Genomic DNA, 22,116 nt, shown 5'->3' with positions numbered 1-22,116 from the left:
TACCCCAACCCCCACTCCCCCACTTCCTGCCCCAACCCCGAATCACCCGTAGGGGTCAGGAAGAGAAACAATCTGACACTTCCGCCTGCTGCAAAGGGAGGCTTCACACACTGGGCAGTTTCCTCAGAAGGGACATGGCCTGGAGGTGGAGGCTGTCGCAATGCTGGACAGCCTGGAAGACATCTGCTACAGCAGGGCCTGCTGAAGCGGAAGAGACACTGCCCACTCTGCTCCTGGAGTCAGGAATGCATAGCCTGGAGTCCCCTGTCCCTTGCAGCCACAGGCCCCCTTCGGGCACTGCATCTAAAGGCCAGCTAGCCACGGCGAGGGCGAGGGAGGCAGGGACCAGGAAAAGGCCGGTCTGACAGGGGCCTTTTCGATAAAAACATGCGATTCTCAACCCCCCTTTCCCAGAGTCGCGTTAAAGTGGACCGAAGGTTGGAAGAGCCCAGCACAGGCTCCTCTAAAGTGCGAAGGATTGTTATGTTCCCCAACAGGCTCTTGTAATCAAACGAGACAGGAGCAAAAACACGATAATAAACGAAACCAACAAACAGCTGTTTTCTCAACGGCTTTACCATCCCCGGCCCCCATTTGGCAAGTAAGCTTTCGCAGCGCCCTCTATACTCGGCAGCCCGGTGGGCGTCTGTGGGAGGTAGGAAGGAGAGGGTTGTGATTTCAAGTAGAACTGGGTCAAAGCTGGAGCTTACCCAGTGTGCCGGTGGTGGGGAGCTGCGCTTCCTTTTCTCTGTCTTCTGGAAGAAAAAACGCTGGAGAAACTGTAGGAGGGCGGGAGAGGGGCCAGACGCGCCAGATGTTTCCCCTGTGTTCCCCGTGGCTTCTGCTCTCCGCAGTCCTGTGGAGGTAAGGGAGATTGCTCTATCCTTTTTATAGCCCGGAGTGAAGTCCTCTGTCTACTGTTGGTGTGGCTCTCATTTTTCTCGCATCAGACTCGTTCAGGACACCCCGGCAGCCTTCAGGAGAAACACAGAAATATTGCCATTTGACATTTGAGCATCTGAAGTTCAGATGGAGCTTAGAGAGGGCTGAGAGGGAAGGCTTGGCTTCTGGACGTTAACTCCAGACATTTTTTTTTTCTCCTGGGGTAGGGAGCTGTGGTGTAAAAAGCTACATGTTTGTCCTATTGGACACACTTGAGATGATGGTGTGGTGATGATGATGACGACGACGACGACGATGACAACAGAAGAAGGAAGCCCAGGTTCACATACCGTGATACTATGTAGAGATTGGAAGATAACCCATGAGACTCTGTTCACTCCTCCTACCCTTAGGGTTTCAGGGGATTGGACTTAGGTCATCAGGATTGGCAGAAAACACCTTTACTGTTTGAGCCACCTTACTGGTCCCACATAAGATATTTATGAAGACCAAGGAGAGTTTTGAAGGGCTCTCAAGAAATTGGTTATGCCAGGTGAGTTGTAGGTAGTTGTCGGTAGCAAGGAGCTGAGTCAGTTGGTGGTAGTGTAGAGAGAAAGACTTTGTCAGTAGCCCTTTTGTTTTTCAAGGAACAAGCATGAGTTTTTAAAACAATAGTTATGAAGAGTGTGTATGCGACGTGTGTAAGTTTGGGCACACACGTGTGTAGAGGTCAGAGGACAGCTTTCTTCTACTTTTGTTTTTTGTTTTTTTAAGACAGGGTTTCTCTGTGTAGCCTTGGCTCTCCTGAACTCACTTTGTAGACCAGGCTGGCCTCAAACTCACAGCAATCTGCCTGCCTCTGCCTCCCGAGTGCTGGGATTAAAGGCGTGTGCCCCCACACCGGGCTCTACCTTTATGTGGGTTCCAGGGACCAAGCCTGGAGCCATCATCGCTCCAGTCCCACAAACGCAATTTTTTCAGAGCAGTTTTGGGGTTGGGGTATGACTTGGTGACAGAGTAGTTAGCGCCAACCCAGTCCCCACCTGTGGGCAAGTTCACCCGCTATAGGCACCAGAGTTAGAATGCTTCATTTGTGACCACTGGCGGATCTACACAGCTACGCCGCTGTTCCCAGAGCTCACATGAGGAGTGATTCGTGGCAGTGACGCTCACAGACACAGCACATCCAGCACTGCCACGGCATGCTCTTCTATAGTTTAGTCTTCTCTAGAGAATATCAAGCCGAGCTTCTTAAACCAAGTAATGGTCCCAAAGCGGGTGAGTAACTGAGTGTAGGGGAACTGAAAAATTTGGCAAAAATAAAATAAAATAAAATAAAATTCTCAATGTATAAAAATAAAAAATGCATTCAGAAATCCAACTCAGGCTGAATCTGAGGTGTTCCTGGGACCCCAAACCTATGTTGCATCACGTGACTTTCCTGCAGCCTTGGTTCTGGACAACATGTGGCCTGTGCATGCTGTCTGGCCAGGAAACGACAAGTGCTGCCCCAGACAGCTCTGCTCAGACTCAAGACTATTGTGTTATGAATTGCAGTGAGAAGTTTTCTGCTCTTAGCGAAACATAATGGTTTAATCAGAGAAAACAAGCACTCAAAAGTTCCTGGTGCCATTGCTCAGTATACAAGTGTCAGTCATGTTGGGATGTTTCATTGGAAAACTTGCTGTCTGAGCATTGTCTTCATTTCTGGGATTTCTGTTGTATGACATTTAGTAGTATGCATAATATTTATGCAAAGTGATGTTCTCAGCATTGATTATAAAATCAAAATATCAGTGAACTCTGAAAATCCTTCATGGCCTCTCTTATGCAGTATCAAATATTTGGATCACGGTTTAATCCTCTATGTAAAAATGAATATGCACATCCTCTCTTTGGTATACAAATTTGATTTAGTCTTTAATATAAATTATAAAATTACATGACTATCAAATAATTATTTAAAATGCATTTATGATTTGCTATCAGTAATTGACTGGCTTATTATCTATTTTATACACAGATATACTCGGGAATCACAGGAAAATGTCTTGGGGGGAAGTGGTCATGACTGGAGAAGGTTTGGGCTGCCTTGACAAGAGAGTTGCTGCCTCCTCCGTGGACAGCATGGTTCTCAAGAAAGGCTGCCAGGGCACGGGGGAGACAGCCTGGTGGTAAAGAGCTTGCTGTATAAGCATGAGACCTAGAATTCAGATTGCTGGAAGCCATGTGAATGCTGGGTAACCATGTTGACCCTGTTATCAATAAAAATATATTTTATAAATTAGACATGATAAGAGATAAGAGGACCTAGTAATGACATGGAACAGTTATTACACTACACTATAATAGATGTTTTTCTCTGCCCATCCTGCCCTTAACATATGTTATTGTGGGCCACTGGGCTCAGAAGGCAAAGATTCTGGCCACCAGGCCTAATGACTTGAGTTCAAGCCCCAGAACCCACCCACAAGGAAAGAACCAACTCCTGCAGGCTGTTTTCCGATTTCTACGCAGATGCTGTGGCAAGCGTGCCACACACACACACACAGAAACATACAGACACACACTGCCCAGCTGATTAATTTTTTATTTTATGTGTTTTGGTGTTTCTCCAGTATGTATGTCTGGCGCCATGTGCACACGGTGTTGTTCACAGAGATCAAAAGAAGGCATCGCACGCCCTGGAGTTGGAGCTATAGAAGGTTGTAAGCCACTGGGTGGGTGCCGAAAAGCAAACCCAGGTTCCCTGCAAGAAAAACTAGCATTCTTAGTGTCTGGGTCACCTCTCCAGCCCCTTCCTGGCAAGTTTAATGTCTATGCTCAAGGAACTGTTGTGCAGCCATTTTCTTTTTCTTGTAGACACTGGGTTTGGTGGTATGGTCATGTTGGCTTCATAGGGCGAGTGAAGACACTCCTGCTCTTGTCTTCTGGAAGGGCGTAGAAAACTGGTACCGATGATTCCTTCCACATTGGTGAAGCCCACCAGTTAACCCACTCAATCAGGTTATTATTGACTCAACTTCATTCATATTCAAAAGCCTGTTCAGATTTGTCAGCTCTTCTGGCATGAGTTTTGGCAGATTCTCTTTTCTGAGGAATCAATCCACTTCTTAAATTATCAGATTTACCTACAGAGTTGTTTGTGCTATTTCTTCATTACTCTTCCAATGCCTGTAATAACTGTAGTGATAACCCCCTTTCCTGTCTGATATCAGCAATCCATAGCTTGTTTCTCGTAGTCTGGCTGGCAGCTTATGGATTTTACTGAGCTTTTCAAAGAATCAGCTTCTAGTTTTACTGCCTTTTGCTATCGATTTCCTGTTAATAGTTTATATGATTTGATTTTCTTTTCTTTCTTTCTTTCTTTTTTTTTAAGATACAAGCAAGGCCTAGCTGTGATACCCTAGGATGGTCTCAAATTCCTGAGTTCAAGTGATCATCTTGAGCTTCAGCCTCGTAAGTCTCAGGTCCCAAAAAAACCAAGGACAAGCAGTTAGCTGAGGTGTCTATTCACATATCAAACCTGACACTGGCTGCCAGGCTCGCTCAGCATCTCAAGTTCCCCCCTACACATAGTCACGCACACACAGACACACACACATATGTGCACACATGTGCATAGACACAGACACAAACACAGACACACACACACACACACACAGACACACACACACACAGACACAGACACACACATTCTAAACCTCTCCAACCACTGACTGAGCTTCCCTCCCCTCCCCTAGCTACTCTTTCCTGTATAACTCAGCTGTTTTGGCTGTGAGCTCTCTTGGTTCTCTTTGCCCTCTTTGTCTTTAGTTTCCCTCTCCTTTCTTTCCTCTCTAGTTCTCCCCATTCCTCTCTTTCTTCTCTTATGGCCCAGTCTCTTCTGCTCTTCCAGATGCCTCCAGCTGTTATTTCCCCCACATCTGCCATAAAGTCCTTCTCCCCAAGCATACCAGGAGCCCTCAGGTCCTCATTTTTATTAAGTAACTAGGGCCACAGGCACGCACTGCTGAGCCCACATCGTTTCTTTTCTTCTGTTGAGTGACTTTACTTACTTACTTACTTATTTATATATAGACCAGGTCTCGCTGTGTAGCCCCGACTGGCCTGGAACTCACTGTGTAGATGAGGCCTCTACCTTTCAGTGCTGGGATTAAAGGCATGGTCTCACATCCTGCATCTCCTATTGACCTTAAACTTACCTTAGATGACTGATTTTACTATTCCTTTGATGCCAACACATGCCATAATTTTTTTCTCCCCATAGCATCCTGAACGTTCTGAAAAGTTACATTTTTGTTTTATTTCAGACTCTTGGACATTTCTCATGCTGCTTTATCTCCGACCCATGTGTTATTGTAAACGTGCTTTTCATTGCACGTATTTTTCTAGCTGTCCTTGTGTAATCGATTTCTAGGTTCTGTTTCCTTGTAGCCCAAGAGCACAGGCCAAATGATTTCTAGTCTTGTGAATGTTAAGGTTTGTGTGACAACACCAAAGCTGCTGGGGCTCAGTGCTGCTGTTGGATGAAGTAGTGGGTTGAAGTCATTGGGATCCAGTTGACCAATGGTACCGTGGAGTCTGTCTTTGTATCTCTTTCTGTCTCTGTCTGTCTCCTCAGCTTCTTTTTCAGCTTTCAACTCTAGAAGTAGATTAAGCCCAACTGTTTTTCTTCCTTCTTCCCTTTTTCCTTCCTTCTTTCCTTCCATCTTCCCTTCTTCCCTCCCTCCTTCCCACTCTCCCTTCCTTCTTCTTTCCATGCTAGGATAAAAACCAGTGCCTCAAGCATACTCAGTTAATAAGCTCCGTTGAGTCATACCCTCCGCCAAACACTCGTCTTTCAGGAGAAAAATCAAATTAATACAAAATATGAAAATCCATATTTTAGCTCAGGCCAGTACCAGTTCATGTCAATGTCTTGTCCTCTCTGTCTATGATGACAGCTTGTGGGACTTGAATTAGGTTGAGTGACATCCCCCATCCAGAGTGGTTCTCTTACACCCATTGGCTTCTGCTTGGGCAAGAACACAAACTGTGATGCTTCCCGAGTCGCTGCTAAGTGTTGAGCTGTGATAGGGTATGCCATTAGCTTTGTCTTAAATGGAAGCTGGTATTTCCTTGTTCTTGACGTCCCAGGAAGTCTGCAGAGTGTCTGCAGAGAAGGAAGCACCAGGAGGGGTGTGCTGTAGGCCTGTTAATGTCTAAGGTTGTCAGAATAAACTCTACAAAATTGGTGTCTTAAAACAACAGATGTTTATTCTCCCTGGTTCTGGAGGTGTGAGTCTAAAGGGTCCAGATGTCGGCAGGGCTGTGAGTTCTTAGGCTGGAGGGGGGGTAGGGGGTGAGGGTAGGGGTGGGGGTAGGGGTGAGGGTGAGGGTGGGGGGTTGGGGGTGGGAAAGTGCCGGCTCTGCCTCCTCCTAGCTGCAGGTGACTGTTGACATTCCTTGGAGACGCTTGGCTTGTAGATACTGTAGATACATCACTTCAGTTCCTGCTTCTCCCCTCACTGGCAGTAAGCATGCCTCTGTGTCTCTGTTACCTGTGTTCCTGAAGGCACTCGTCCTTGGACCTGGGCCTGCCTTTCTTTACTATTTATATTTGCAAAGATTGTCTTTCTAAAAGCAGTAACTGACACAGGTTCTGGACAGTGGCAGATCCTTCTGAGTGATAAAATTAAACCCATAATAGAAGGTTTCTTTTTGTTTCTTTGTTTGTTTCATTTTATTTTTATTTTATATGCATTGATGTTTAGCCTGCATGTATGTCTGTGTGAGGCTCTTGGAGTTACAGACAGTTATTAGCTGCCATGTGGGTGCTGGGAATTGAACTCAGGACCTCTGGAAGAGCAGACAGTGCTCTTAACCACTGAGCCATCTCTCCAGCCCCTCTTTTTATTTGTTTTGGTTTTGTTGTTGTTGTTGTTTCTGAGACAGGGTTTCTTGGTGTAGCCCTGTCTGTCCTGGAACTCACTCTGTAGACCAGGCTGGCCTCCAGTTCAGAGATCTCCCTGCCTCTTCCTCCCAAGTGCTGGGATTAAGGGTGTGCGCCACCACTGCCTGGGCCTCAGAGAGCATCTCATAAACTTGCCAGCAGAAGGTACCTACTGGAGCAATCTGAGTCTGGGACAGAGCAGCAACTGAAGAGAGGAAGGTGAATGTGGAAGACAGCAGCATCCACAAATCTGCTCTGAGGGGTCGACTCTGCCTCCATCGCTCCTTTTCCTCAGAGGCAGTTTCAGAGCTGGCATCTGATGTGTGAGGTGCTTTTGAGTCTTTACCTAACCCAGCACTTCCAAATAAATGCTGTCAAATCGGTCTATTCGCCGTTTATAAGGTGTACTTTCACACCACGCTTAGCATCCCTTTCCAAGGCTGATGCATGGTGTAATTCACCCCAGTTTTTAAGAGAGAGTGCTCAGAATTCTGCTCAGATTTATCAACAAACCGCTCTGAAAATCTGTATCTGAGGCTGACTAAGGCCTGGCAGGAAGAGTTACCACAGGCGCTGAGCTCTGGCATCGATCTGTGACTTCCCAGCGGGAGGACTTCAGGGGTGGACGCCCATCGGCCTGATTGCCTTTTTAGATTAATATTTAATAGGATGACCGCCCCCCTCCAGCCTGCCAGCCCAGATCAGGGCCACGAGCCAAGGCCTGGCCTTGCTGTGAGCAGGGGCTGTGAGGAAGATTTGGCAAAATTTTAATTAACTGAAGATAAACAGACATGAGTCCATTAGCTAGCCACGCCACCCAGTGAGAAAAGGCTTGGCTAATCACACACCACAGCAGGTGTGGTGGCCCTCAGACCTGCAGCGGCCGCGTGCTTTCAAATTAAAAAACATATTTTAAAAATAAATACGCGTGGGGGTCCTGGTGCATCATGTTGTTTCCTCTGACAAGCAGTTGGGGTGTTAATGAGTGACTGCTTTTCATATATCAGCCCACGAAGGCCAGAAACACGTGCTCAGCCAAATGAGGTTTGAATGGTGCTTTCCCGGGGGAGGGGGGACATTGGAAATCTAGTCAAGGGAACCCAGAGTGGAGACCTGTCTCAGAGTCACGCCTGGGCCACTTGGGGAGTAGAATCACAGGTAAGGGAAAGTTGGGTTGGAAACTGGGCTTGGACTTTACCCACGTTTGGCAGGCAAGCTAGCTAAGTAATGTGCCTGGGGCTTGAGGTCGCAGTATTCTGTGTGGGTTCCTTTTTCCGAGAGGCTGGGCTGAGAATCTGGTCACAGAGTTTTCTTCAGCCTTCTGGAGGCTAGCTGAAGAAGGCTCCGTTCTGAGAACCGGTCACGAAGAAGGCCTTCTGGGCAGGGAGGGAGCACTGGGCAGCTGTGCACAGCTGGGTTGAGACAATAATTGGGCAATAGCCCAAAAGGCGTGTCCCATGAAAGTCTTCACTTATCAGGAGATTGGGATAGATGTGAGGACATCCTACTGAGACTCTAGGTAAGAGAAATATAGGAGATGGGGAAATAGAAGGACCCAGAGGGTCCTTGAAACCTACAAGAAAAACATCGTGATGGGTGGATTGGGGCCCAGGAGGGTTTGCTCAAACTATGGCACTAACCAAGGACAATACAATAGTAAACATCGAACCTTTACTCTGATCTACCCAATGGACAGGACATTCTCCACAGTTATGTGAAAAGCGGAGAGTGACTTTGACATGAACTCTGGTGCTCCATATTTGACCACCTCCCCTTAGTGGGGAGGTCTGGTGGCACTCAAAGAAAGAATAAGCAGGCTACCAAGATGAGACTTGATACCCTATGACCATATGGTGGGGGAGGAAGTCCCCCTCAGTCATAGACCTAGGGGAGGGGAATAGAGTGAAAGCAGGAGGGAGGGAGGAATGAGAGGATACAAGTGATGGGATAACAATTGAGTTGTAATCTGAATAAATTGATAAAAATTAAAAAAAAAAATCTGCGTCCCTTCCAGAGGGGAAAGGGCACCTCTGGCTTGTGAAAGGCCAGACCGCACTTGATTAAAATAAGAACAGTCAAGAGTCAGAGAACTAGATTTTAGTTCACTAAGCTTAATGATAAAAGAAAGACAAGGGGAGAGAGCTATGGGGGAGAAGCGGGGAGTGTGCTCCCAAGCCTTCCAGCCTCTGGGTTTTTAAACTAAGGGTACATGGAAAGCAGGAGACAATCCCAGGACACTTGGGCAGGGGCTTGTCACCAGGGCACCTTTGATATGTTACTCTTCAAAGAACTAGCTTTTGGCACCTTTTGTGTGGGTTAGGGTCTGCTAGGAACTAGCTTTTTAACACATTTGGGTCTGGTGGGTTGTTATCAGCAGGGGGGGTCCGCTCACCTATGTCCAAGCACAAGCTTACCAGGAGGGAGCATCTCCTCTGCCTGCAGACAAGGACCCACAGTTCTGGAGGGAAGAATTGGTAGAGCTTGGTTAGAAGGGGGGTGCTGTTGAGATGCCTAACTAACACTGCTCTAAGACAGGGGCTGAAGCAACGTGGAGGATTCTGACTTGCCATTCCTCTGCAGCTTATGTCATGGTGGCGGGAGGGAGGCAGACAAAGAGCCTTCAAGAAAGTATCACGCGGCACATACTTGGTGACCTGAACAACAGGAAGTAACTGGCCATGCAAACCCTGGGAGGACATCCCAGCGAACAGCCAGCGCAAAGGACCCAAGGAAGGTAGGGCTTGGTCTGTGAAAGTATTAGAGAAAAGACCAGTGGGCCCAGTGAGAAAAGAGAGGATCAGTAGAAAAGTAGGAGGGCGTAGATCTCTAAGGAGACAGGGTTTTCACGAGCAAACGTTTCTGTGAATGTCGTCTCCCACTAGCTAAGAAGCCTTAGGTGGCCAGGGCTGTGCCTTCCTCACTCACTTCATCCTAGAGTATGTGAGGACTAACGTTTCTTTTCTTGGACTCTGTCCCTCCTTCCAAGCTGGCCTCCAGTGACTCTGGGGCCTTCTGTACTCCTCTTTCACATCGAAGGGACAGGACCTTTGTGATCCAGTGATCCATAAAATAATGTAGAAGTGGCACCTTGCGATGTTGGAGGCTAGGCTGTAAACGTCATGCCAAATGGCAACACAGAGAGGCCTTCACGCAGTGGAACCGGGCCCGTGGACAGAAGCCAGCCGCCTATGTGCCAGTCAAGTGGATGAGCCAGCTTACAAGTGGGGCCTCTTACTTCTGTGATGATGATCTGGGTGACATGACACATATTTGCAAATGAATGAGAGACCTCCGAACCAGAACTACACAGCTGGAGCTTCCTAACAAAAAATGACAAAGGGTGGTAAATGATTGGCAGGAGAGTGTAGCGTTTAGGTGATTTATTTATTTATTTATTTTCTTTTTTTAAAGATTTATTTATTATGTATACATTGCTCTGCCTGCTTGCACCCCAAAGGCCAGAAGAGGGCATCATATCACATTACAGATGGTTGTGAGCCACCATGTGGTTGCTGGGAATTGAACTCAGGACCTCTGAAAGAGCAGTCAGTGCTATTAATCTCTGAGCCATCTCTCCAGCCCCTTAGGTGATTTCTTAAGCAACAGATATGGAGCACATGCCTTGAGGCCTCTCACCAGGGTGGTGGGAACACAGCTGTGGAGAAGCTCTCACTAAAAGAGACTTTTCTCATGGAGGACAGAGTATCAGGAGCCACCTAAGACCAGAGCTGGACTAAGGTTGGTCTTTGAGGACCCCTAACAAGTCTAAATAATGGACCATTGGCAAATGAACATCACTTCTTGTCTCGCGTGAAGGAGACAAAAGCTGAGAGGCAATGTTCTCAGGGCTCTAAGGCCTATGTAATTCCCCATGTTTGTTTTTGTGGCCCCTGGGCTGATTTTAAAGGATGAAAAGCTCTTAAATGTGTATCTAGGTGAGGAAGAAAGGGTGTGGAGGGTTGAGAGAAAGGCCTCAAAGCTACTACAGAGGGAAAGGAAAGAGCAGGCCTTTGTGGAAGGAACCAAGCTGAGCAGAGAGCCCCATTGGGTCTGGAGCTGGAAAATCTCTGGGTCACTCTGACTCCCTCCATCTCACCAGGCACAGTGGCTCTCTCAGTTCTTTGAGGATCTCAGTTCTGGTCGGAGCTCCATCTCAGGTAAAAATGTACCATCTTGGTCTTGGGAGGTGTAGCTTGGCATCACCCTCCAGTAACCTCCTCTTAACATGTCTTTCTGGGGCTTCTTTCTGCATTGATCCATTCAGTGTGTGTGTGTGTGTGTGTGTGTGTGTGTGTGTGTGTGTGTGTGTGTGTGTGTATGTGTGTGTGATTGCCATGGCACGTGTGTGGAAGTTAAGAGTGCAACTTCTGGGAGTTGGTTTTCTTCTTCTACCATGTAGGTTCTGGGAAGCAAACTGAGGCTGTCAGGCTTGGTGGCGAGGTCTTTCACAGGCGGAGCCATCTCTCCTGCCCTGGCTATTTATGTCTGTGGTTATCGGATGCTGTTCCGTTGAGATCTGTTGAGTTATTCTCCGACGTGTGTTACTGTTGTAGCCAAGGCAGGTGTAGGCTGAGCCTGGCCTCCTGTCCTGAGGCACCTCATAGGAGCACCAGCACCAGAGGGTCAGAGAGCCTGCCACACAGCTTGATTGGAAGGTGCCACTTGAGGTGATTGGTTGCTGGTGTTTTTTTTTTTTCTTTCCCATGCTATAAATAACCAGATTAATCTTTCTCAGATACCATCTCCCTGCTGCCCATCTCTATGATTCAGTCCCCTGGGACTGGTCAGAAGTTAAGGTCAAAACCAAAGGTGAACCGTCCCCCTTTGAAGGAAGGAAGGAGGCTTATACGGGTCTGGCTCCAGTGCACCTAACCACGTGTCTCCCAGGAAGCCACTTAGCCTCTGCACTCAACTTTCCAACCTGTAACATCGGGGGAAATGAGATTAGGAAGATGTTTATAAAACTCTCTGTACCTAGGCAATCAGTAAATCATTGCTATTTAAAAATTACATAAGTTTAATCTTAGTGTGAAAAAATATGAAAGACGTGGTAAAGAATGAAGGACTTGTATAGTGAAGAGATTATATATGAGCCACCCAGATCCTGCCATTACCAATTTATTAAAAAATTTTTTCTTATTTGTCCATCTATCATCCTATTTATCTGTGATTCTGCCTTATTTTAGTGATGCATTTCAAAACAAATTTCAGACCTTCATCAGTACACTTTTCTCTTCAGCATGTGACTAGCTGTATTTCAGAACTCATCTGTTCTTCTTTCTCCAAGTGTAGAGTCAACATGTGCTGTGGCGGTTTGAATAAGGATGGCCCCCTGTAGGCCATGCATACTTAGTCCCTAGTTGGTGGAACTGTTTCAGAAGGATTAGGAGACGTGGCCTTCTTAGAGTAGGTGTGTCCTTGTTGGAGGCGGTGTGTCCCAGGGGGATGGGTTTTAAGGTTTCAAAAGCCAGGTCCTTCACTGTCTCTCTCTGTGCTGGCTGACTGAGGGTCGGCATGTAAAGACTCTCAGCTACTTCTCCGGCACCGTGCCTGCCTGTGGTGCTGCTGCGCTCCCACCGTGATGATAATAAATAATGCCTCTGAAGCTGTACGCAAGCCCCCACTTAAATGCTTTTCTTGACAAGAGTTGCTTGGCCATGGTGTCTCTTCGCAGAGCCAGAACACTAAGACATGTGTGACTCTTAAGCACACATTTGCTGAGTCATAACATCTGTAATCAACTGTGCAAAACAAAGTCCTAGGAAGATTTATGGTGCATTTCTACCAGAAAGCTCACTCTTGCTCTTCCTCAGCTCCTCCCTCCCTCCCTCCACCTCTAAGGCCATTTCCCAACCATCGATCATACTTTCTTTTGCTGTGTAGATGACCCTGGTGGGTAATTAGTGTTAGCTTGACTGGATTTAGAATCACCTAGGAGACACAACTTTTAGGATCCTTCAGGGCATTTCCGCAGAGGTTTAGCTGAAGGGAAGACCTACCCTGAAGGCAGGCAGCACCATCCCATTGACTGAGGCAGAAAGAGGGGAAAAAAAGAAGGTAATAGCATGCATCTCTTTACTTCCTGGCTGCCGATGCAAGGTGACCAGCTGTCTCACACTCCTGAGGCCACACCTATTTTCTGTGACGGGTTGTATTCCCTCAAACCATTAACCAAACTAAACCCTTCCTTTCCTAAGTCACTTCTGTAGGTATTTTGTCATAGCAATGAGAACAGTAACCAGTATAGATAAATTGGTACCAGAAGTTGGGTTGTTGCTACGATACAGTATAGGAAATTGGTACCAGAAGTTGGGTTGTTCCTATGATACACCTGACTGTACTTCATTGGTCTTTGGGGCTGGTATATGAAAAGAATGAGAAGAATTTGAGGCATGTGCTAGAGAGGCCCTGGGATGCTGTAAGCAGAGCTTAGTGGACCATTCTAGCAGGACTTGGTGGGATCAGAATGAAGAAAAATATAAAGTAAAATTATAAACTTTGCCCATGAGGTTTCAGAGGGGAACAAGAACTCTATCAGGAGCTTGGCTAGAGGCCATTGGTGGTCTATTCTGGCAGAGAACCTGTCTGTACATTTACCACGTTATGAGAAATTTGAGTTAGACTCAATCCAAAAGATAATTTTCTTTTTTAAACAGGACTGTTCAAGGTGGTACAGTATCGAGGCTGTGCCGTGATTACTGCTCACGGCTCTTATCCAAGTTTGTAGTGAGAAAGAGCAGCAAGTGGAGTAGAAAGCTAAGAATATGATCAGTTTGGTGAGGATAAGAGCATGTGTGTGTTTAAAATTATAGATGTGGGTATAGAGACAGCAGCTGTACTTGTTAAAGAGATTAGCACAATTAAGGAGGAATCTTTCACTTTGCACTAGGAATAGAACATATGTCTTTAGGGCAAGACCACACACTTCAAAAGCTCCAGCTTGTGAAAATGCAAATTTGTTTGAAAGGAGAGAAACCGAACTGAGAATGTAGCTAAAGGAGTTCTCTGCTTAACAACAGCTACCCAGGGAGGATTCCTGCTCATGTTTGGCATCTAAGGCACACAGAGGACGTTATAACTGTGGTAGAAGTGGGCCAGACCACACTGAGCTGGCAGAAGAACCTGTCAGCATTATCTATGTAGTGTTGATTTTTGTAAGCATGTAAAAATGCAACCTTGGGGGGTGGGGGTGGGAGGAGGTGGTGGTGATGGAGGCTTTCATCAGGTCCTGCAGGCCACTAAGGCAAGGCAATATGTAGCAAGGCTGGATACCTTGCAAAGATGCTCTGAGAGCCCAGTGAGTGAAGCTGTGATGGTGAATGCTCAGTTGCATTGATAATCCCCGGATGTCTGAGATGCCAAGGACCATGCCATGTCTTCTAAGGAAAGCTGAAGGCACAAGGTTGACCCAACCCAAGAGAGAGGCCATGCGTGCTAAGAGCAGCAAGAATATAGGAGCAGGCTGTCTAAGTCTGTTAGAGCCCAGAAGATTCCATCATGAGCACCAGATGCTGGATTTGGAGCTGACAGATTTGGTGTTTTCACTCTGGTGGGTTTCTGTCTTGTTTTAATTCAATCTTTCCTCGATATAATCCCATTCCTCCCTTCTGGGATGAAAATGTTTGTTCTATTATTATACATTGAAGATGTGTAACTTAAAAAAAAAGATTTATTTTATGTTTGATATGTGTGTGGGGGGAGGGGCACCCACAGAATCAAGAAGAGCGCTGGATTCCTTATAGCTGGAATTACATGCAGTGTGAGCCACCTGACATGGGTGCTGGGAACTGAATTTGGGTCTGTTATATGTGCTCTTGACTGCTGAGCCATCTCTCCAGCCCTTGAAACTTACTGTTATTTATAACTTCCCAGGAGCTTACAATTAAGAGATTGCTCTATCAAAAGAGGCTCCAGATGCTTAAACAATTTACAACTATTAAGACTTAGGGGCACAGGCAGATCTTCGTGAATTCGACGCCAGCTTGGTCTACAAAGTGAGTCCAGGACAGCCAGACCTCCATAGAGAAACTCTGTCTCAAAAAAAACAAAAAACAAAACAAAAGACTTGGGGCGCTTGGAGATGAACAGAATACATTCTCTATTAGGAGATGACTGTGGGCCTTTTATGAGGCTGGGAGTGGAACGTTAGGAAGTAGAGTGATGTGTTTGGATGCCAGGTTAACAAGGGGTAGGTGTATGACTGTCACGTCGGTTGGGTTTAAAATCACCTGGGAGACAGCTCTAGGCATATCTGCGAAGGTGTTTCTGCCCTGAGCGTGGCTTGCACCATCCCACGGGCTAAGTACCCCACCTGAATAAAAAGGAGTGGCAGAGAGAGCATGTGCAGCAATATGGCACGCACGCCGCCATTCCCCTGTCTGTTTCCTGACTGCAGATGTAACGTGCGTGGCCAGTGACCTCATACTCCTGCTTCCGTTCTTTGCCCATCGTTGCCAATAGGTCTGTCTCAAACTGAGCTAAAATAATCCTTCCTTCACTGAGTGGCTTTTGCCGGTCATTTTGTCACAGGAAGTAGAAAAATAGAATATCCTATAAAGGGAATTATGTGCGAGACAGTTTGCCAAGTGACATCGGAGCCACCAGCACTCACCCTTTCTGCATTAAAAAAAATTTTTTTTTATTAATTTATTCTTGTTACATCTCCTTCCTGCATTTTTAACCACCGAGTGCAACATCCTGAGGTAGGAAGGACCTCGCTAGAGCAGCCTGGGCTGCTTCGGCCTGGCTTCGAGCCAGGTTGCCCTTCAGCATGTTTCAGGCCAGCAAGGCACATTCCCTAGGGGACAAAACGCAGGGTGGGGTCCTTTCCAGGGCCTTTTGGCTGAATGGGAGTGGAATGGGCACAGATAAAATTCCGTCCATTCCTGAGCCTCGGGGATTGGCTCCCGATGACTCCTAGGTTTTTGCCGTCGCTGCCTGCTTACCTAGAGTAATTCGCCTATGTTCTTTAACTTGTGTATAAACATAACTTCCCACATGTGTTCACAACCAGTGTAGAGTAACGCTGCTTTGCTCGTGCAGTATGCATTACTTTCACATGTTGCGAGTTTCATTTTGTTTCTGAGATAGTCTCGTTATAGAGCTCAGGCTAGTGTGGGGCTTGCCGTGTGTGTGGTTCAGGCTAGCCTTAAACTCAAGATGTGTCTGCCTTAGCCTCCTGAGTGCTGGCATTATAAACCTGGCCCACTATACCGAGCCTTGCAGAATGTCTCTGAAACTCCTCCATGGTCTTTGATCACTGGTCCATATATATATATATATATATATATATATATATATTTTTTTGCTACATAGTATGCTATTGCATGAAGACTGCCGCTTGCTATCCACTATCCTAACATTTCTTTTTAATAAATGCCAGCAATGACTCTTATTTTATAAGATAAAGAAATCAACCGCCATAAGATTTAACCAGAAGGAAACTGGTCTGAGACCAAGGAAGAATATAGTCTTTCCAGTGGATCACAAGCCAGTTTTTATTTTCATAGTTTAAGTCAACACAGCGTAGAAGATTAGACTTTAGTTTCCTCTTGGGAGGTCCCTTGCCCTGTCCTTCTCTCATTCTGTGCACCTCACGTGGCACCGCCACCATAAAATTACTTGGAGCCAATTAAGAGCCTTCTGCTTCCTCATCAGAGTCCTTATGACTGTGGGGATATTTATGATGCATGGAGAGGCTTGGGTCAGGGAGGAGACGGTTTCTGCTGTCCTTGTAAATGGGATTTGCCTCTATGCCAGCCTTTGCCAGGGTTATAAAAAGGAAGAGCGCAGATCATAGAGTTGAGAGTTGCTTTTCTCCCGTTTCTTTCCCATTCCACCTTTGTATTCAGGCTGTGGATTAATTGGTGATAAGTCTTAAGAAATAATACCGACCTGTCTGCTTTTGAAGAAAGCATTTTGCTTTTCTAGATCTTCAGTGGTGTTTTTTCTCTCAGCCCCCTTTCTCACAGATAGCACCAGCTCTTCTGTGATGCGCGCGCGCACGCGCGCGCGCACACACACACACACACACACACACCTCTCACACATACCTCACACACACACACACACACCCCTCACACATACCTCACATACACACACACACACACCTCTCACACATACCTCACACACACACACACACACACACCCCTCACACATACCTCACATACACACACACACACACACACCTCTCACACATACCTCTCTCTCACACACACACACACACACACACACACCCCTCACACATACCTCACATACACACACACACACACACACCTCTCACACATACCTCTCACACACACACACACACACACACACACACCCCTCACACATACCTCACATACACACACACACCTCTCACACATACCTCACACACACACACACACACACACACACACACCCCTTACACATACCTCACATTTACACATACACTCAAACACCTTCCCCATCTATGTACATCTCTCATACTCACATACCTCTCTCTCTCACATATACACACACACATACACACACACACACACACACTCCTCACACACCCCTCACACCTACACAACACACACATACTCCTCACACACCCCCTATACACACCTCTCTCTCCCACACACATAAACTTATATCCCTCACACACACACTCACATATCCTTACACACCACATAAACACACACACTCTTCTCTGTCTCTCTCACACACACTACACACACACCTCACACAACAACTTGCCCTATGGAGGCCTCTGCCTGAGTCACAGAGTCACTGAGTCACCTAAAATCAGCTTCTACCCAAGGCGGTAGGAATCTAAAGCATGGTTTCTGCCCTTTGGGAGCTTATAATTTAGTCAGAGAGACACACACGTACAGATTTCAAAATGTTCGGTAACAAACCCTGAGAGATAGTTAATATTGAAGGTAATAACACAGCAGGTGATATTCTGTGAGTGGTACTGATAACAAGGCATCACTCAGAGTAGAAAGAGGCCTCAGGCTACCCTGGACTCTGCTGCCCAGGGAGCTGTAGAGTGGGTCAGTGCCTCACTGGGAAAGGACAGCACAGGGTAAGGTCAGACATTCAGAGAACATTCTAGCCAACCTTCTACAGGCCATGAAATTCCTTAGCCTGACAAGGAAAAGCTCCCCTAGAGAGATTGGGGTGTGTGTGTCAGCCTTTGTTAATTGTCCAAGTGGGAGGCTGAGGTGAGGGTCGGGAGGCTGGGGTGAGCGTTCAGAGGCTGGGGTGAGGGTCTGGAGGCTGGGGTGAGGGTCGGGAGGCTGGGGTGAGCGTTCAGAGGCTGGGGTGAGGGTCTGGAGGCTGGGGTGAGGGTCGGGAGGCTGGGGTGAGCGTTCAGAGGCTGGGGTGAGGGTCTGGAGGCTGGGGTGAGGGTCGGGAGGCTGGGGTGAGCGTTCAGAGCCTGGGGTGAGGGTTGGGAGGCTGGGGTGAAGGTCGGGAGGCTGGGGTGAGGGTTCAGAGCCTGGGGTGAGGGTTGGGAGGCTGGGGTGAAGGTCGGGAGGCTGGGGTGAGCGTTCAGAGCCTGGGGTGAGGGTCGGGAGGCTGGGGTGAAGGTCGGGAGGCTGGGGTGAGGGTCGGGAGGCTGGGGTGAGGGTCGGGAGGCTGGGGTGAGGGTCGGGAGGCTGGGGTGAGGGTCGGGAGGCGGGGGTGAGGGTCGGGAGGCGGGGGTGAGGGTCGGGAGGCGGGGGTGAGGGTCGGGAGGCGGGGGTGAGGGTCGGGAGGCGGGGGTGAGGGTCGGGAGGCGGGGGTGAGGGTCGGGAGGCGGGGGTGAGGGTCCGGAGGCGGGGGTGAGGGTCGGGAGGCTGGGGTGAGGGTCGGGAGGCTGGGGTGAGGGTCGGGAGGCTGGGGTGAGGGTCTGGAGGCTGAGGTGAGAGTTGGGAGGCTGTTCATGACATTGAAAACCTGGAAAAAATAGTAAAATTTCAGGCAGGAAATCTGGGAAATAATCATTCTCTTCTTTTGAGACAGCGTCTCACTCTGCACTCCAGTCTGGCCTGGAGCTCATGTAACACCCACACCACCACCACCACCACCACCACTGTCACACCATACCACACACACTACAGCCTCCCCAGCTGCTGGGATTACAGGTGTGATCCACCACACCCACCCAGCTCTAGAAAGTTGCTCTTTAAATATTGAGCTAAATTAAGGCTTACTATTAAATCAAAAGATAATTTCATGTGATAGGCTTTGATAAACAGATGCTAATGAGGTACGGGAAAGTAGCCCCAAAGCAGCCTTCTGCAGCCTGTAGCAGAGGAAATAGCCTGGAAACAGTCGCTGGAAACGGTTGCAGCGCTAAAGGATGCTGGAGTTGTGGAACCCAAAGGCTCCTGGCTCCATGGGGCTCTGTCTCCTTTGAGGAAGAAGGAAGATGCTCAACAGATGGCCTGAGGCTGGTCGCTGGTCTGCTGTTGGTCACCGCATACTGACTCAGTAACCACCACGCCTGGGCACTGGGGTTGGCCCCGGGAGACAGTTGTGAGCAAGCTCCTGCCCTGGATGTCTGCATTCCACGGTGGAGGAGGAGGGACTTACAGAAATGCCACAATAACTCATTCACCCTTAACCCAGGTGGCATGCAGATGGCTGCAGGTCAGCAGGCAGCCTCAGGTGTGGTGAGTTTGAGAACAGCAACATGGCAGGTGTTTCTTGCTCTTTCTGGAGAACCAGGGATCTCAGTCATTGGTTACTTGGTGACCCGTTCCCCGGGTCTCACCGGGGTTTCCCAACCCCACCTCTGCCCCTGCAGGAACACCCTCAGGTTCAGAATTCAGGCCAAACTCTAGTCCAGGGCCAGAAGCAAGGAGCGGTGCAGCGTGGTGCTGGCTGGTCAGCGGGTGCAGCGTAGAGGGCTGGGCCATGGATGCTGGCTGTGGGCTTGTGGGGGCGGGGGTGATGCCTGATTTAAAGGAGGAGAGGTTATTTCATGACAGCTTAGCTTGGTGTGGCAAGGGCATGTGTGTGACTCAGTGAGGGTCCTAAAAGGGACAGGTATCTGGCTCATTAGAGTAACTCAACAGAAGGGTGTTGAGTGATCCCATAGCTGGTCAGGGGAGTCATAGCCCCTGAGACCCTAGATGAAGGGGCAGGGAGGCAGATGATGAGCTGGGAAGGAGAAAGGTCGTGTGGAGACGGTAGAGTGGCTTATCTTGAAGAATCTGAGACATGGCCAGCCCTGGGGCCTCCTTATGGAGAGGCAGTGAGGACCAAACACAGAGATCTGACTCCCATGCTGCCCAGTCTTTAGTGGGGTTCATAGTGACAAATTCTAATGAGAAGTCAGTGGGCAGAAATCCAGGAGGGGGACGAGCAAACAGGAAACACCACATAGGCTCACCGTGTTGGGACCCAGCAATCTCTGTGCAGAAACACCTTCCATAAGAACCATGGATCTTCTGTCAGAGTGGCTGGCTTCGGGGAGGAAGAGGCAGGTCCCTGTCTGCCCTGATGTGACCTCTTGGAGTTCTTCAGGGTTGTCCCTTCTTCTGGTGCCCCTCACTTGGGAGGGGAGCTGAGCTGAGCTGTCCCTGTCCTTCCTTCTCCCCCTCCAGGCTTTTGTCAGTCACAGAAACCCAACCTTCCTGACTTGCTGATCTGAGCATGTCATTTCATTCCCCCGAAAGCATCGAACACAGGACCCCATATTTCATCATGGCTTATGAGGCTCTCGAGGTATGGCTATCTCCAGCCCTATTCTTGCTGGACTTAGAATTCATCACCTTCTATTTATTTATTTATTTTAATTTTTAATTTTATTAATTTATTCAGATTACAACTCAATTGCTGTCCCATCACTTGTGTTCATCACCTTTTAAATCTGCAACTTTCCTTCAAAAACTTCTCCTTCACAAATCTGGCTACTGGGTGACTGGAGAGATGGCTCAGAGGCTAAGAGCACTGGCTGCTCTTCCAAAGGTCCTGAGTTCAATTCCCAGCAACTGCATAGTGGCTCACAAGCATCTATAATGATGTCTGTTGTCCTCTTCTGGTGTGCAAGTGTACATGTAGGCAGAACACTGTATACATAATAAATAAATCTTTAAAAAAAGAAAAGAAAAACCAAAACCAAACAAACAAAAAACAAAAAATCTGGTTGCTGTGGTCCAGCCACACAGAACTGCTCTCTGATCTTTCCCTGACTCCAGGGCCTTTGCATGTGCCAATTCATCACTTGAACATCAGGACTTCCATCACATCTACCCTGACTCTCATTCCACTTTCTTCTATTGCCAGCTGATGTGACCGCCATCCCTCCCATAGCATCTCAACCCTGACCCAAGCCACAGTGTTTATTTACTTGTTTTAATTCAGTAGGTATTTACTGAGCATACTGTATAGAGCCCGTCCCAACTCAGGACACCGTTGGCCTGTGCTTTGTCTAATTCTTTATCCAGATACAGCTGACATAGTCTAGAATCCTCAGATGAAATATTTCCTTCAGGAAGTTTCTCTTTCAACATCTTCTTTGTCTTCCTCTCTCCTCATAGGATGGGAGGTCTGCCCTGTTCTCCATGCGTTCCCATTACTGGGTCAGAGCCTAGATGTGTTGGGCACGCATCATGTATGTGGAGAAAGATGACGAAGAATGCCAGGCATAGTGGCACACACCTTTAATCTCAACACTCGGGAGGCAGAGGCAGGCAGATATCTGTGAGTTCGAGGCCAGCTTGGTCTATAAAGTGAGTCCAGGATAGCCAGGACTCCAAGAGAAACCCTGTCTCGAACTCTCCCCCCCCCCGCCCCCACAAAATGACAAAGAATAAATAAAGGCAAAATGATCCAGGGGTGAACTCAGGTTTTGTGGGGGTGTAAAGCTTATACCATGTAGAGGGCTTCCTATGAGAGAAATACAAAATTACCAACACAAGATTAGAATTGAATACAATCCTTTCTTTAGTATAGAAAAATGTCACAAACATCACAAAATAAAAATAATAGAATTTTGTATTAATTAACTGCCTTAGTACACCACTGTCATATTTTCTCTACATTATTTTTTGGCTGAACACTCAGCACTTCTTCATACTCAATGATTACGTGATGGTTTTTGTAGAGAGAAAGGAAAGATAATTAATCTTTCCTCCAGCATAATAAAAACGATATTTATATTGATGGATGGGATGCATAACACACATGATTTCATGGCCGGGTACACTCGCTGTTCCCAGGACTGCAGCAGTTTGTAGCCTACAAACAGGAATTCTCATAAATCCTAACGGGCATCACTCCTAGCAAAAAAAAAAAAAAAAAAAAAAAAAAAAAAAAAAAAAAGGGAACAAATGAGTAGCATA

At 47.4% G+C, this 22,116-nt stretch overlaps 2 long non-coding RNA genes across 3 annotated transcripts in view; one reads left to right on the top strand and one right to left on the bottom strand.

The window, feature by feature from the left end:
* Nucleotides 1-22,116, bottom strand: part of LOC311582358 — a 265,833-nt gene that overhangs the window by 22,919 nt on the left and 220,798 nt on the right. The gene's annotated exons all lie outside the window — the stretch shown is intronic.
* On the top strand, nucleotides 61-21,599 carry LOC311582359. 2 transcript variants are annotated; one of them, XR_014774100.1, is made up of 3 exons: nucleotides 61-3,888; nucleotides 4,262-4,341; nucleotides 21,313-21,599. It is a non-coding gene; the product is annotated as an uncharacterized lncRNA (long non-coding RNA). The 2 variants fall into 2 exon arrangements; XR_014774101.1 differs by lacking the exon at nucleotides 21,313-21,599 and adding an exon at nucleotides 5,196-6,186.

The sequence above is a fragment of the Acomys minous genome (assembly GCF_964271855.1).
Source record: "Acomys minous genome assembly, chromosome: 14".
NCBI lineage: Eukaryota > Metazoa > Chordata > Mammalia > Rodentia > Muridae > Acomys > Acomys minous.
Note: the sequence above shows the minus strand (reverse complement) of the source record. Positions and strands in the feature narration are given on the sequence as shown.